Source organism: Emys orbicularis, chromosome 9, assembly GCF_028017835.1.
Source record: "Emys orbicularis isolate rEmyOrb1 chromosome 9, rEmyOrb1.hap1, whole genome shotgun sequence".
In the NCBI taxonomy this organism is placed as follows: domain Eukaryota; kingdom Metazoa; phylum Chordata; order Testudines; family Emydidae; genus Emys; species Emys orbicularis.
The window spans coordinates 103256643-103269464 of NC_088691.1; the positions used below are offsets into that span (position 1 = coordinate 103256643).

The following is a 12822-nucleotide window of genomic DNA, read 5'->3' on the forward strand; positions in this document are numbered from 1 at the left end:
TGACTTTGCAGCTCAAATGTCTTTAAAAGGACTAAATGCAAGCACCCTGACATTCTGGAAAGATGGGGTTTCAAACACCATTTTCTGGATGGTTGAAGTTGGACCTTTGCTTATGTGTCCCATTGTTGAGGCTTGAAGTCTGGATCTGGGCCTTTGCTTTAGGCTGATCTGTCTTCCACTTCTTGGCCAGGCCAGGCCCAAGAAACAGAGAGGCTCATGAAAACAAAATGCTACATACACTTCATGTTTACATGTGGTACAGAGAGCTGAAGTGACTTAAAGATCCCTTTATTAAATATTTGTTCCCCCTGTAGATATTTAGACTGTAATCAAGTCACTCCTATTTCAGTATCATTGCTGAGAATAGGCCACTTCCACCTTAATTGAATTGGCTCATTAGCACTGATCCCCCCCCACTTGGTAAGGTAACTCCCATCTTTTCATGTGCTATAATATATATTCTGCTTACTGTTTTTTTCACTCCATGCATCTGATGAAGTGGGTTTTAGCCCACGAAAGCTTATGCCCAAATAAATTTGTTAGTCTCTAAGGTGCCACAAGGACTCGTGTTTGCTGATACAGACTAACACGACTACCGCTCTGAAACCTATTGCCTGTTGAGTGCCTTATGAAATTTAAAGCATTTTATATCCTTTTTGGAACTGAATACATTTTATGGCGATGGCCCTAGCCTAGGCACTATGTATTACTAAAATAAATAACATTTACAAACTCAGTTCAAGAAGTTTGATTCTGATTGTATGCAAAGCAATTCTCCCTGTTCCAGATTCTCTATTTTAAAGTGTCTGGTTTCATGATCAAAGTTTGATGTTCTGGTCATTATAATGAAATAAGAATATATTCACAATTTCTCACTAAAGTGATAATGCTAGTGAGTGTTATTAGACATTAGGCACTGGACAGGAAGTCAAAGATCTAGTTTCTATTTCTGTATCCCTCAGACTTTTTGTGTGTGACATAACAGCAAGTCACTTACATCGTCTCTGAAAATGTGGGTCTTAACCTCCCTATACCTCAGTTTCCCCATCTATAAAATGGAGATCAGAATATCTAGCTAACTCAGTATGTGGAGCTCAGAGTCTGGATGAATTAATATTTGCAAATTACTTTGAGATTTTTGAGGGAAATAGCTATAGGCATTCAAAGTAGTCTTTCTTCTGTTAACACAATATGGCTAATTGCATACACTTAATGGATAGGGAAGAAGTAGGTGTTGGACAAGCAGCAAAGAAAATATTAGATCTTTGGCTTCCATTGCAACATTATGCAGAGAACACTCCTTGTTATTTAATCTTGGGCCAAACCATTCATTTTAATTTTAAGATACATTTCCCAGACATTGTGTGATAGGTGTCTAATAAGTTTGTGTTGTTTAATGCAAGTTCCATTTTAGATTTATGTAAAAGATTAAGCAGAGAAGAGAAAACACTGAAATCCTTTGTAAATGTGCTTCTCTTAAGTGTTGTTGCAGAATCAGGGCTTTTTACTTAAGGCTAGAAGGGACCATTGTGAAAATCTAGTTTGACCTCCTGTGGTAATTCCAGTGGTTAATTACCTCATTGTTAAAACAAACAAACACACCTTATGCCACATTTCCAGTATGAATTTGTTTAGCTTCAATTTCTAGATGTTGGCTCTTATTCTGCCTTTGCCTGTTAGATTCATAGATGCCAAGGCCAGAAGGGACCATTATGATCGGCTACTCTGACCTCATATAGAGCACAGACCAGAGAACTTCCCCAAAGTAATTCCTAGAGCAGGTCTTTTAGAAAAACATCCCGTCATGATTTAAAAATTGCCAGTGATGGAGAATTCCCTGTGATCCTTGGTAAACATAACTCTCAATGTTAAAAATAGACGCTTTATTTCCAGTCGGAATTTGTCTAGTTTCAGCTTCTCTGCTAGACTGAAGATCCCTTTATTAAATATTTGTTCCCCGTGTAGATATTTAGACTGTAATCAAGTCACTCCTTAAGCTTCTCTTTAAATAAATTAAAGAGCCCTCTACTATCTGAAATAGTCTTCAAACTCCCATGCCCCCAAACCCATCCATTAATCCCTGATTCTGCAAGGTGATCTATGTAGCTGGACCCTCTGCTAGCACAGCAGTCTATCCATGTAGATCACAATGCAGGACTGGGGGCTTAAGGTGCAAACTCCTGCTCTCTCAGGGCTGTCAAACGGTAACAGATGGAATTAGGGAAATTTCAGAAAGTGATGAGTGAGATTTTAAACGTCTCCTGAAAGCGCACAGCAAAATCCTTTGTCGGCAGAGGGAGATGCTTTTAAAGTGCTTCAAAATACATCCAAGAATCTTTCCAGATGTGAGAGGCTTGGCAGGTTTGCTCTCCCTGGTCCTCATGCGTTGCATCCCTTCTGCCTTGCTCCTCTCAACTGCAATGCCAATGTACCCCCCCTTGCAATGAAACTGGAAACAGCTAATGCTTAAAGACAGACCCTCATCCAAACTAAACCCACTTGTGCTTGAATTACAAATAACTGTAACAAGCATAACTGAAAGATTAGAGGAAAAAATCCCCCATTTTTCCCAATTTGCATCCTTTGCACAGTTAACAGCTCTTTGTGTAGAGTTCGTTTCACTATTTCCCCTGTACAGTCTGTTTTGTGTGGGTTTTTCACACAACAAATTTGGGGAGAAGAGAAAAATAAAGTGATATATATATGGAAAAGTACCAAAAAATTGGCAGGAGGCTTTGGGCAGGTGTAGGACCTAAAACTACTTTAAACTTTTTGTTTTTAAAGCTGACTACCTTCAAGTTGAATGTGTCCCTCTGTGTTAAAAACTGAGGCCCCAAATCCTGCAAAGATTTAAGTACATGCCTGACTTTGCGCACAACTGCTTACATGCCTAAAGATGTAAACACCAGCATTTAATGTTTGCAAGGTCAGGCCCGACAGTGGGAATCTTAAATAAGTAATCATAAAAAAAGCCCCTTTACCTGTTCCTATACTATCTCAGCAGCCTTCCCAGGCCAGCCCCGTTCATGCAGTCTAACCCCCCCTCTCGCAGTGCAGGACACCACCCTTTTCTATCTCTGCCCCCTTGGCACTGCAACACCCCCCCCCCCCCCCTGTCATTCCCGGGCAGTGCAGTTGCATTGCCATCCCCAGACCTTACATGGACAAATCTGCCTTCGGGGAAAGTCAGGAATTTGGGCCCTTGACGTCAGCCTGCAGAGCCCGGGGGCAGAGGGGAGGCACCAACCCGGCTGCGGGAGCTCGGCAGAAGTTTCACTTTTTGTTTTAGGGGCTTCCCTTGATTTTCCCTTTGGTTTCAGACCCTCGGATTCGCCCCCTGCCCGGGGCCAGCAGAGACAGGTAAGGGGGGGGGGGTTGAGTGCAGGGGCGATAGGGGGCATGCGGGGGGGGGGGAAGGGGCAGGAGCAGAGATGGGGAGGGGAGGGCACCAGAGGCCCCTTGGGAATATTTTGGGGGGCCTTCCCCCACACAACACATCATGGAGAGAGAACAGGGGGCCCCAAGCAATTGCTTAGTGGGCTTGTGTCTAGAGCCGGATCCGGGGGGCGGAAGGGATGTGTGTGTGTGGGAGGGGATGGGGGTGTGGGGGGGAGAGATGGAGAAGGGGGGATGGGCAGAGGGGGGCGGGATGGGGAGTCTGCCAGGGCAGGGCGGGGAGAATGGGCAGTCAGGGTGCTGGGGTAGAGGGAGATAAGGGGTAAGGGCAGGCAGGGGGAATAGGGCGGGGGGAGAAGGGGGTTTGGGGGGCAGGATGAGGAGTCAGGGTGCTGGGGTAGAGGGGGATAGGAGGTAAGGGCAGGCTGGGGGAATAGGGCGGGGGGAGAAGGGGGTTTGGGGGGCAGGATGAGGAGTCAGGGTGCTGGGGTAGAGGGGGATAGGAGGTAAGGGCAGGCTGGGGGAATAGGGCGAGGGGCGACAGGGGGAGCTGGAGAGGGGGGTTTGGGGCGGGCAGCCCGCAGGCTCCCGGACCCAGGGGCAGCCCCAGACCCGTGCCGGAGCCGCGGCGAGGGCGGCCGGGGACACTCCGGGGCCGGGGAGGAGACTCGGCGCTGATGCGGCCGCGGCACCGCCCCTCGCCCCACCTTCCCCCGCAGCCTCCGCCCTCCCGCCGCCGCTGCCGCCGCCGCGCTCGCCTCCGCCTCCCCCCCGAGGTAGGGTTGCAAATAATAACTTACCCCCCCCCCCTCCCCAGCTGTGCCGCAGCTGGAGCCCCCGGCGGGGCGGCGCGCGCTGCATGTGGCCCGGGGGCGGCGGCGGCTCCTCCTCCCTCGCCCGGGCCGGGTGCTGCTGGCCCGGCTGGGGCGGGGAGAGGCCCCGGCGGGGATCTCCAGCCTGCAGCGCCTGCCGCCGGCGGGGGTGGGGGGGTGGAGAAGTAGGGACCAGATTGGGGGGGGGGGGGTCTCAGGCTGGGCAGGGGGCGAATGGGGACCCAGGAAACTTCCCCGGCACTTGGGGGTCGCAGCCCCTCATGCATTCCTGGGGACATTGCCCCCCTCTTCCTCCGAGGGGCTGTCTTGGAGGGGGACAGGGTAGGGGTGCAGATCTGGCGGTAAGGACACAGTGCAAGCGACTGCCCCCAGGGCCCGGAGGTGATTCAGGGTGCAGATGGATGCTTCCCCCCTGCCTTTGCCCAGGGAGGAGGGCAACTGAACACCTAGTTGCTTCTCTCTCCAATAGTTGGGGACTAGAGCCGCAGAGCAACACGGTCTGATCTCTCATTTCTAGGTGGGTGTGCCCCACTCCGCTGGGGTCTTTGCAGGACACCAGTTGGCACTTAGCTATGACATCCTGCGCTCTGGATGCAACAGGCCTTCACTTCACAGTGTGGGCCACAGAGCTGATGGGACAGGAATGCACTGAGACACTGATTACTTTGGTTTAAGGGAGTTGTCCTGCTATCTTTTCTATTAAATATTGCTTCCCTGGTCTCCTCTGTCCTGCTCCTGAATTGTGGGACAGTAAATTCTTCAGGGAAGGGATTGGAATGGTAACTTGCAGAATGGGACCCCAGTGATTATAGAAATAATAATAGGTGTGTTAGGTCCTGGCACACTTTTGCATGCAAGGTTGGGTAGGCCCTTCCCAGGCGGGTAAGCACAGCAGACATTTCCCACACAATTACTGTCACCCAGTTTATTTTCATTCAAATTGACAGATTTCATTCTCATTATTGTTCAGGAGAAATCTCGGCACCCCCTGGGGCTTTGTTTGTGAGTGGGAGGTGTTGATAGGGAAAACGAATTCAGTAATTGCTCTGTCTGCTGGATTTTACCATGGAATAAATTGGCCTTGCTCAGTTTTACTAAATAAGTGTTAGATTATTCTTTTTATTTCCACTCCCCGGTAGGCTGGATTTTGCCCATTTACCTTTCACCCACTTCTAGGATGGGCCGGCTTTTGATATCTTTCTTTTGTAAGGTGTGCTGCCTTTGTTTAAGGGTGCTAGTCTGGCTTCAGAGTCAGAATGCTTTGTTCCATGCTGGACTATGCAACTGACCCCCTATATCAGGGGTCAGCAACCTTTCGGAAGGGGTGTGCCGAGTCTTCATATATTCACTCTAATGTGAGGTTTCGCGTGCCAGTCATACATTTTAACCTTTTTAGAAGGTCTCTTTCTATAAGTCTATAATATATAACTAAACTATTGTTGTATGTAAAGTAAATAAGGTTTTTAAAATGTTTAAGAAGCTTCATTTAAAATTAAATTAAAATGCAGAGCCCACTGGACTAGTGGACAGGATCCGGGCAGTGTGAGTGCCACTGAAAATCAGCTCACGTGCCGCCTTAGGCACGCGTGCCATAGGTTGCCTACCCCTGCCTATATCTACGGTGGAAAGTCTCACTCCCATAAGACTTCAGTTCAAAGAACTGCTGTTGATTTTGATGGGATTTCTGCACTTGTAGGGCCCACAGGTTTGTGCCCTAGAGAGGCTGGGTGCATGCCATGTGGGAGTAACTTTCAGGGCAAAATCTGCGGAAAAAATCATTTTGCAAAAAAGGATACGATGAGACTGGGATCTTGGGTGCCGCTGTGTTGCTGGGCACTCAGATATCATGGAGAGGGGATGCTGTATAAATGCCTAGATATAGGATCATGGAGGGAGGAGAATGGGGTGTGGGCTTGGGACTCTGAGGAGTTCACCTGTATGTTGCTGGTGCAGCTTTGTCCCACGCTGATAGTGACTAAGAGCCATTCGGCCTGTGTGAAATGAGTTGGTGGGCTCAGCGCACTCTGTAGTGAAAATTTGTCCACATAGGATCGTGTGACTTAGAGCTGGAAAAGACTTGCTGGGTTATTCAGTGAATTTCCCCTGTTTCATGGTTGGTCCAGACTGGGCTATCTAAGACAATGGGGTTTCCCTGGAGTGATTACTTAGGGAGGTGGTGGAATCCTTGTCATTGGAGGGTTTTCTGAACAGGTTAGACAAACACCTGTCAGGGATCGGTATATTTAATTCTGCCTCAGCACCAGGAGTGGGGATGAAGTAGATGACCTCTTGGTGTCCCTCCCCCTATGTGTCTGTGATTATTACACAGCACAGTGAGGCCTTATTGTCAGGAAGTTTTCTCTGATAGTCAGCCTGGTTTTCCCCTTTTAGTTTCACCCTATCATTCCTGTTGTATTGCCCTGACTATTTCTCTCCGTTGCTGTATTTTCAGTTCGCCCTTTACTCGCAGCTGGCTAGCACAGCCGCAGTGCCACTGGTGAGAGTTCTAGGCATAGAGTGTGTCATCTAACTCTGCTCACATCAGTGTTGTAGAAATTCCTGCTGCCTGTTCTTTCTAGTGCTCCCTTCTGTCCTGTCATTTGGCGGTTAAGCCGATCTCTAACTACTGGGAGTTAGAAATAAACTTCTCTGAGTTGTTTTCTGCAAGGTTTCTTGCGCCTGTCTCTAAATCAGCTGGTACTGGCTGCTGTTGGTGACCGGTTACCAGATTAGGTGGACCACTGGTCTGATCCAGTCTGGCCGTTCCTATGTTCCCAGTTCCCGTGGGAAAAGTTCCCAGGGTAGACAGACCCCCTAGACATTAACTTCCTTCTGCTATTTGTAGACTGTTCTTATATCTCTGCCACTTCAGTTGTCTATTAGCTCAGCAACGTGCCCCACTTAGCTCCTGGTGAATCAGTCCCATACCCACTGGCCCCTTCATCCTCTTCGTTGCCTTTGTCTGAGGTCCATTCACTTTGTCAATGTCTTTCAGTCACATGTTGCTCAGAATTGAACACAATGTTCCAGAGCTGTATATAGAGGGGCTGTATCTCACTGATGCTGCTGTGTATACAACCCCAAACTGCAATGGGCCAGTCACATGCAAACTCCTACGTGCATTCCTGTCCACCGTCACTCCTGTCTACATCAGCATTACTGCTTTCCAGGTTTCTCCATGTCACTGAATATTAGTGTCTTTCATCATGCAAATGTTAACCATCTATTATGATTGGCATTGGCTAACACCCTCATTAGCTGTCTTGGCCGAAACACCTAGGAATGAACTGGCAATGAAGACTTGAATTCTCTTGCCCAGAGAAATTTTCCCTTCAGAATGTGGTTGAAGAACACTGGCACGGTAAGCTTGTGCTGCAAAGATTTGCCTTCAGATCTGTCTATCCCGTACCTTCCTCTAGCCATGACATTTCCAAGGCTTACAACTATATTGCTATGCTGTCTGCGACTTGCAGTGGCTATTTTCAGTTCTGAAACCCCTCTCAAATCCTGGCTAAGTCTGGAAAGGCCAGGTTCCCAAGTGATGATATGACCGTTTGCCAGTTTGTGGCAGATTGCAAGGCAGATGACATCTCCAAATCACATCATTCTCTAAATAGCTTCGGGTCTCTCTTTGGCCCCACTTTGAGTATGATATTTAATTGGCTGTTGTCTTGAACTTCGGTAGTTCGGACCCTGTGCTGTATAATGTATGAAAGCTTGAAATTCAAGTCTTCAAATAGTGTAAATTCTGGCCCAATTCTGCATCCCTTATGCTGCGCAGTATTTATCCTGTAAAAAGTTCAGTCTAAGGATATGCAAGTGAGTAAGTACTACACAACATGAATAAAGACTGAAGATTAATGCCCTTTATCTCGGCCTCTAGCGGCGTGTGAAATACTGACTGCTGAAATCCCATCGGAATTGAAGAACTTCAACAAATAAAGCGGTCATCAGAGTTTATTTATTATTAATTATAACTTATGATACTGGTCAGGCATCGGGCGTCCCGTCATTTGATTTCTAAGCATAGGTGTCACCTTGTTTATTAAAATCATAAATTCAAGTTCATAAGTCTAATCTCGTGGTTTGTCCACAAACTTTAGGCAAGTTACTTTTGTCTGATTATGTGTGGTGCCTGCTGCGAGTCCCACAGTGCTGTTGATCTAAGTAGTTCCCATTTCTCCATCAGAAGGCGATGCAATAACCTAGACAAGCATAGTGTAGAAATTAAAGGTTCAGAGAAGACTAACTAAAATAATTAGGGGCCTGGAAAAACTCATATGAAGAGAGATTAAAGAGTCTGTCTCCTTTCTAAAGTAAACAACCCCAAATAAAGGGATAGGATAAAAGTATATAAATAATGAATGGTCTGGAGAATGGAGGTATCGGATGTGACTGTTCTCCATGTCTCAGCAGAAGAACAAGGGGAAATTGAAAGGCAGCTAATTTAAAATAGATAAAAGGAAATACTTTTCATATAGTTTGTAATTAGACTCTGGAACTCCTTGTCACGAGATGATGATGAGGCCAAGAATTCGGCAACGTTCAGAAAGGGGTCAGACATTTATATGGCTAACAAGCATATCCAGCATTATTAGAGTTTACTAGCAATTAAACCTTATGCCTCATGGTTTAAACCAGGGGTTTTCAAACTGGGGGTCGTGACCCCTGAGGGGATCTCGAGGTTATTACATGGGGGAGGGGGGGTTCGTGAGCTGTCAGCTTCCACCCCCAAACTCCACTTCACCTCCATCATTTATAATAGTGTTAAATATTTAAAAAAGGTTTTTTTTTTAGTGTATAAGGGTGGTTGCACTCAGAGCTTGCTGTGTGAAAGGGGTCACCAATACAAAAGTTTGAGAACCACTGGTTTAAACTGATCTCTAACTATTAGAGATGAGGACGGTTCTTGCAGTATTCTTTGTGGCATCTGGTGCTGGCTAGTGTTGGAGACAAATACTGGATTAGGAAGAGCATGGGTCTGGTATAGTCTGGCAATTCCTCTATTCCTGTGAGAGCATTTAACTTCAGTATTAGTCTCATTATTTTTCTCAACTTCATTTGGCCTTCAGAATCACTTTAGAGCAGTGGTTCCCAAACTGGGGTTCGTGAACCCCTGGAGGTTCGCGAAATGTTACAGGGGGTTCTCGGGGAAAAAAATTCCCTAATGGCGGACAGAGCTGTCCCTAGGGACTCTGGGCAGCACGGGACCAGGAGCCCGGAGCCCCTGGACTTCTAAGAGCTGAGCAGATCAAAGCAAGCACATCTATCACACTGAGGAGATTTAAACGTCAAGACTCCTTATAAGAAATGGAAAGGGAGGTGGACATTTTTTGCTGCTTTTAAAATTAAATAGGCAGCTAGTATTGTTTTTAAAATTATTATGAAGAACAAGTTTAAGCTTTGTTGTAACGTGTGTTGTTTGCTTGAACTGCTCAAGACTAGAATGCTTGTGTAGGAGGAACTCTTTGAGTTGGCTTCTTAGATACCTTCATGCTGTTTCACATCTGATACTCCTTGATGAAACATAGGAGCCTTGTCTTATAACAAGCGTATTCAAAGTGATACAAGCTACGAAAGTGAGATCTTGGAAGAGTGTTGACATTTGCATAATGTAATAAAAATACTGTAATGATTAATAATTAATAATAAATAGTGTGTAATAAGCATGTCATAAAAACAAATTTTATATTTCCAAGATCACTGCTTTTATAATTTATACTTGGGTAAAGGAGAAAATCCCTGGAAATATGCATTTTTAGGAGGGGGTTCGCGAGACTTGACATTTTGGTGAAAGGGGTTCACAGGTTGTTAAAGTTTGGGAACCACTGCTTTAGAGTGTACTAACTGCTGTGATGTCTGAAACGGCGTGCCAGTCCAGTGCCCATATTAAACTTCTCTGGGCAAGGGAAGCTCAAATAAATTTTGTAGGGATACCTTAAGAGGTTTTAGAGTAAGAACATAGTGACACAATGACAATAGTGAAATATTTACTTCCTTCCGATTCATCCATGCTTTTAAGGCCCAGTATCCCATCACTTTCTTGGACTCTGATAGAGTCGTACAAATAATTCAAGACCCTTTCTAAGCTCTGGTCCTGGACCAGGGATTGGAAAGGAAACATGGCAGTTACTTTCACGCTAAGGGAGCTGCACACAGACTGGAGCTTGCAAAAGGGAATGTTAGTGAATTCTGACTTTTTTTTAGTTTTGTGAGAAAGAAAAACAGAGAAAAGAAAATAACAAATCAAATAAAAAAACCACAGACCAAAAAACCCCCATGAAATCTCAAAAGCTTTTCACAGTTTATGCCCGCCTAAGAAATTGGGTTAGGTCAGTATAATGCTTGGCAGTTTCTTCTCCCTGTGCTTCTGGGCACAGGAAGATAGATAGGGTGGTAATGCTGCTAATCCAGATATGAAAAAAACATCGCCCGCACCTAATCACAGTGATTAGGATTAATGGCAAAGACACTCGAGCTAAGATTCTGCCTTAATCCCAAGGAGAGTTTGTTTCGATCAATGCAAGAGCTGGTGTGAAAGTCATTATTTTAAGTGTAAAAAAAAAAAAAAAAAGCTTGTCGGTATCTGTGGCTGGGATCTGAGGCTGACTCTGTCATGTGCATGAGTCACTCATAAACTCCCAAAGCCTTGCAATATGCTCAAGGAAGGAAAACAAACATCAGAGGACTTGTGAGCTGCTGATAACCTTTTCTTAGAAAAGATACAGACTGCTGAGTATCACTGACTATCACAGTCAGGCCATTTTTCCCCATAGGTTCATAGCTCTTCAGGCCAGAAGGAACCATTTAAAATAGTGATTTCTCATTGGTGGTGTGGTGGAACTCATCAGTTGTCACAGGCTGGTGTGCAGGGTGGCTGTTGGCTGTGAATGGACTGCAGGGCATGGATTTTGCCACAGATGGATGTTAATCGCTTTCTCTCCATTTCAAAAAATGTCTGTTTTTTTCCCTTCATGGTATCTTTAAAATGGTCATTGTTGGCCCAGTTTTTATGACTGTTTCCTGTTGCCAGTCCTATTGGTTTAATTAGTTTACATTGTTCTGTTTGATCCTTTGCATGCGGTGTCTTGGGCAGGCTGTATCCATCTGCTCATAAAAACAGATTTCGTTATCGTGTAAGCGGTTCACAACAACTTGGGAGCCAGGACTAGAAGCTGGTTGTTCCTAAAATGCATAATCCTGCCACTTGAGCTAATATGCGTTTCCTAAACTAGCAATAGTACCATGTCCTTTGTCTTCTCTGTGAGTTAGCCACTAGAGGGCAACATCACTCACCTGTTGAAAGCCAGAACGAGAGCGAGAGATTGTTGTAGACGTAGAGATGCCTGACGTAAAAAATGTGGTTCCTTCCTAAACTTGTCTCCATAGACCGGGAAGATGTATCCACCTCTAGCTTGATTTTGTATATAAAACTTTGTAGAAAACATTAACATTTATACTGTTTATTTATGAAATTGCATCTGGGTGTGAAATTTCATATTTCAGATCCATGTCATTTTCAAAAAGGTCAGTGGTGTTAGTCTCTGAATCATCAATTCATGAAATGTAGGGATGGAAGGGATGAGAAGTCATCAGATTCAGCCCCCTCTGCTGAGCAGGACCAAGTAATCCTAGACCGGGGTGGGCAACCTTTCAGAAGTGGTGTGCCAAGTCTTCATTTATTCACTCCAGTTTAAGGTTTCACGTGCCAGTCATACATTTTAACGTTTTTAGAAGGTCTCTTTCTATAAGTCTGTAATATATCACTAAACTATTGTTGTATGTAAAGTAAATAAGGTTTTGTTTAATAATAATGTTTAAGAAGCTTAATTTAAAATTAAATTAAAATGCAGAGCCCCCCAGACAGGTGGCCAAGACCCGGGCAGTGTGAGCGCCACTGAAAATCAGCTCGCGTGCCGCCTTCGGCACACGTGCCATAGGTTGCCTACCCCCTAGACCATCCCTGACAGGTGTTTGTCCTGTTCTTAAAAAACTCCAGTGACAGAGATTCTACAAACTCCATTGGAAGCCTATTCCAGAACCTAACTACCCTTAGAATTAAAAAGTTTTTCCTAATAACTAACCTAAATCTCCCTTGCTGCAGATTAAGCTCATTACGTCTCTGTGTCCACTGGAGGAAGGAGAAGAACAATCGATTGCTCTACACTTTATAACAGCCCTTAACATATCTGAAGACTGTTATGTAAGTTAGTGTCTAGGTGTTTGGAATAAGCAGGCGGATATAGGAAGTGGAAGGCCTTCTACCAGTGTGTCAGGGCTTTGACAATAGCCTAGATCAACGGTAGCCACAAGCCATTAGCATTTCATAGGGTTCGGGGGGCACATGGGAAATGGGGTCTCAGGATACGTATGTCCTCCATCCTTACTGGCTCTTCTGTTTCCAATCCTAGCAGGCTTTAGGAGGAGAGGTGGAAGAGCGGAGAAAGACACTGCTAGAGAAGAGGGGGAGATGGAATTAGGGAAGTCATCAGTGAGAACTTCCCATACAGACCTGGGGCAAGTTGGTGCTGCAGCCTGAGCGGGGTGTTATGTCGTCGCCGGTTGGTCTAGTGGAATGGGCACTGGGCTGCAC

The 12822-nt window shown here is 45.5% G+C and overlaps 1 protein-coding gene across 1 annotated transcript in view; it reads left to right on the forward strand.

Moving 5' to 3' along the window:
- The first annotated feature begins 4110 nt into the window (after positions 1–4110).
- Positions 4111–12822, forward strand: part of LPP (LIM domain containing preferred translocation partner in lipoma) — a 437929-nt gene continuing 429217 nt past the window's right edge. The window contains exon 1 of the mRNA XM_065410339.1: positions 4111–4172. The gene's annotated coding sequence lies outside the window, so the exon portion shown is untranslated. The remainder of the gene's footprint in view (positions 4173–12822) is intronic.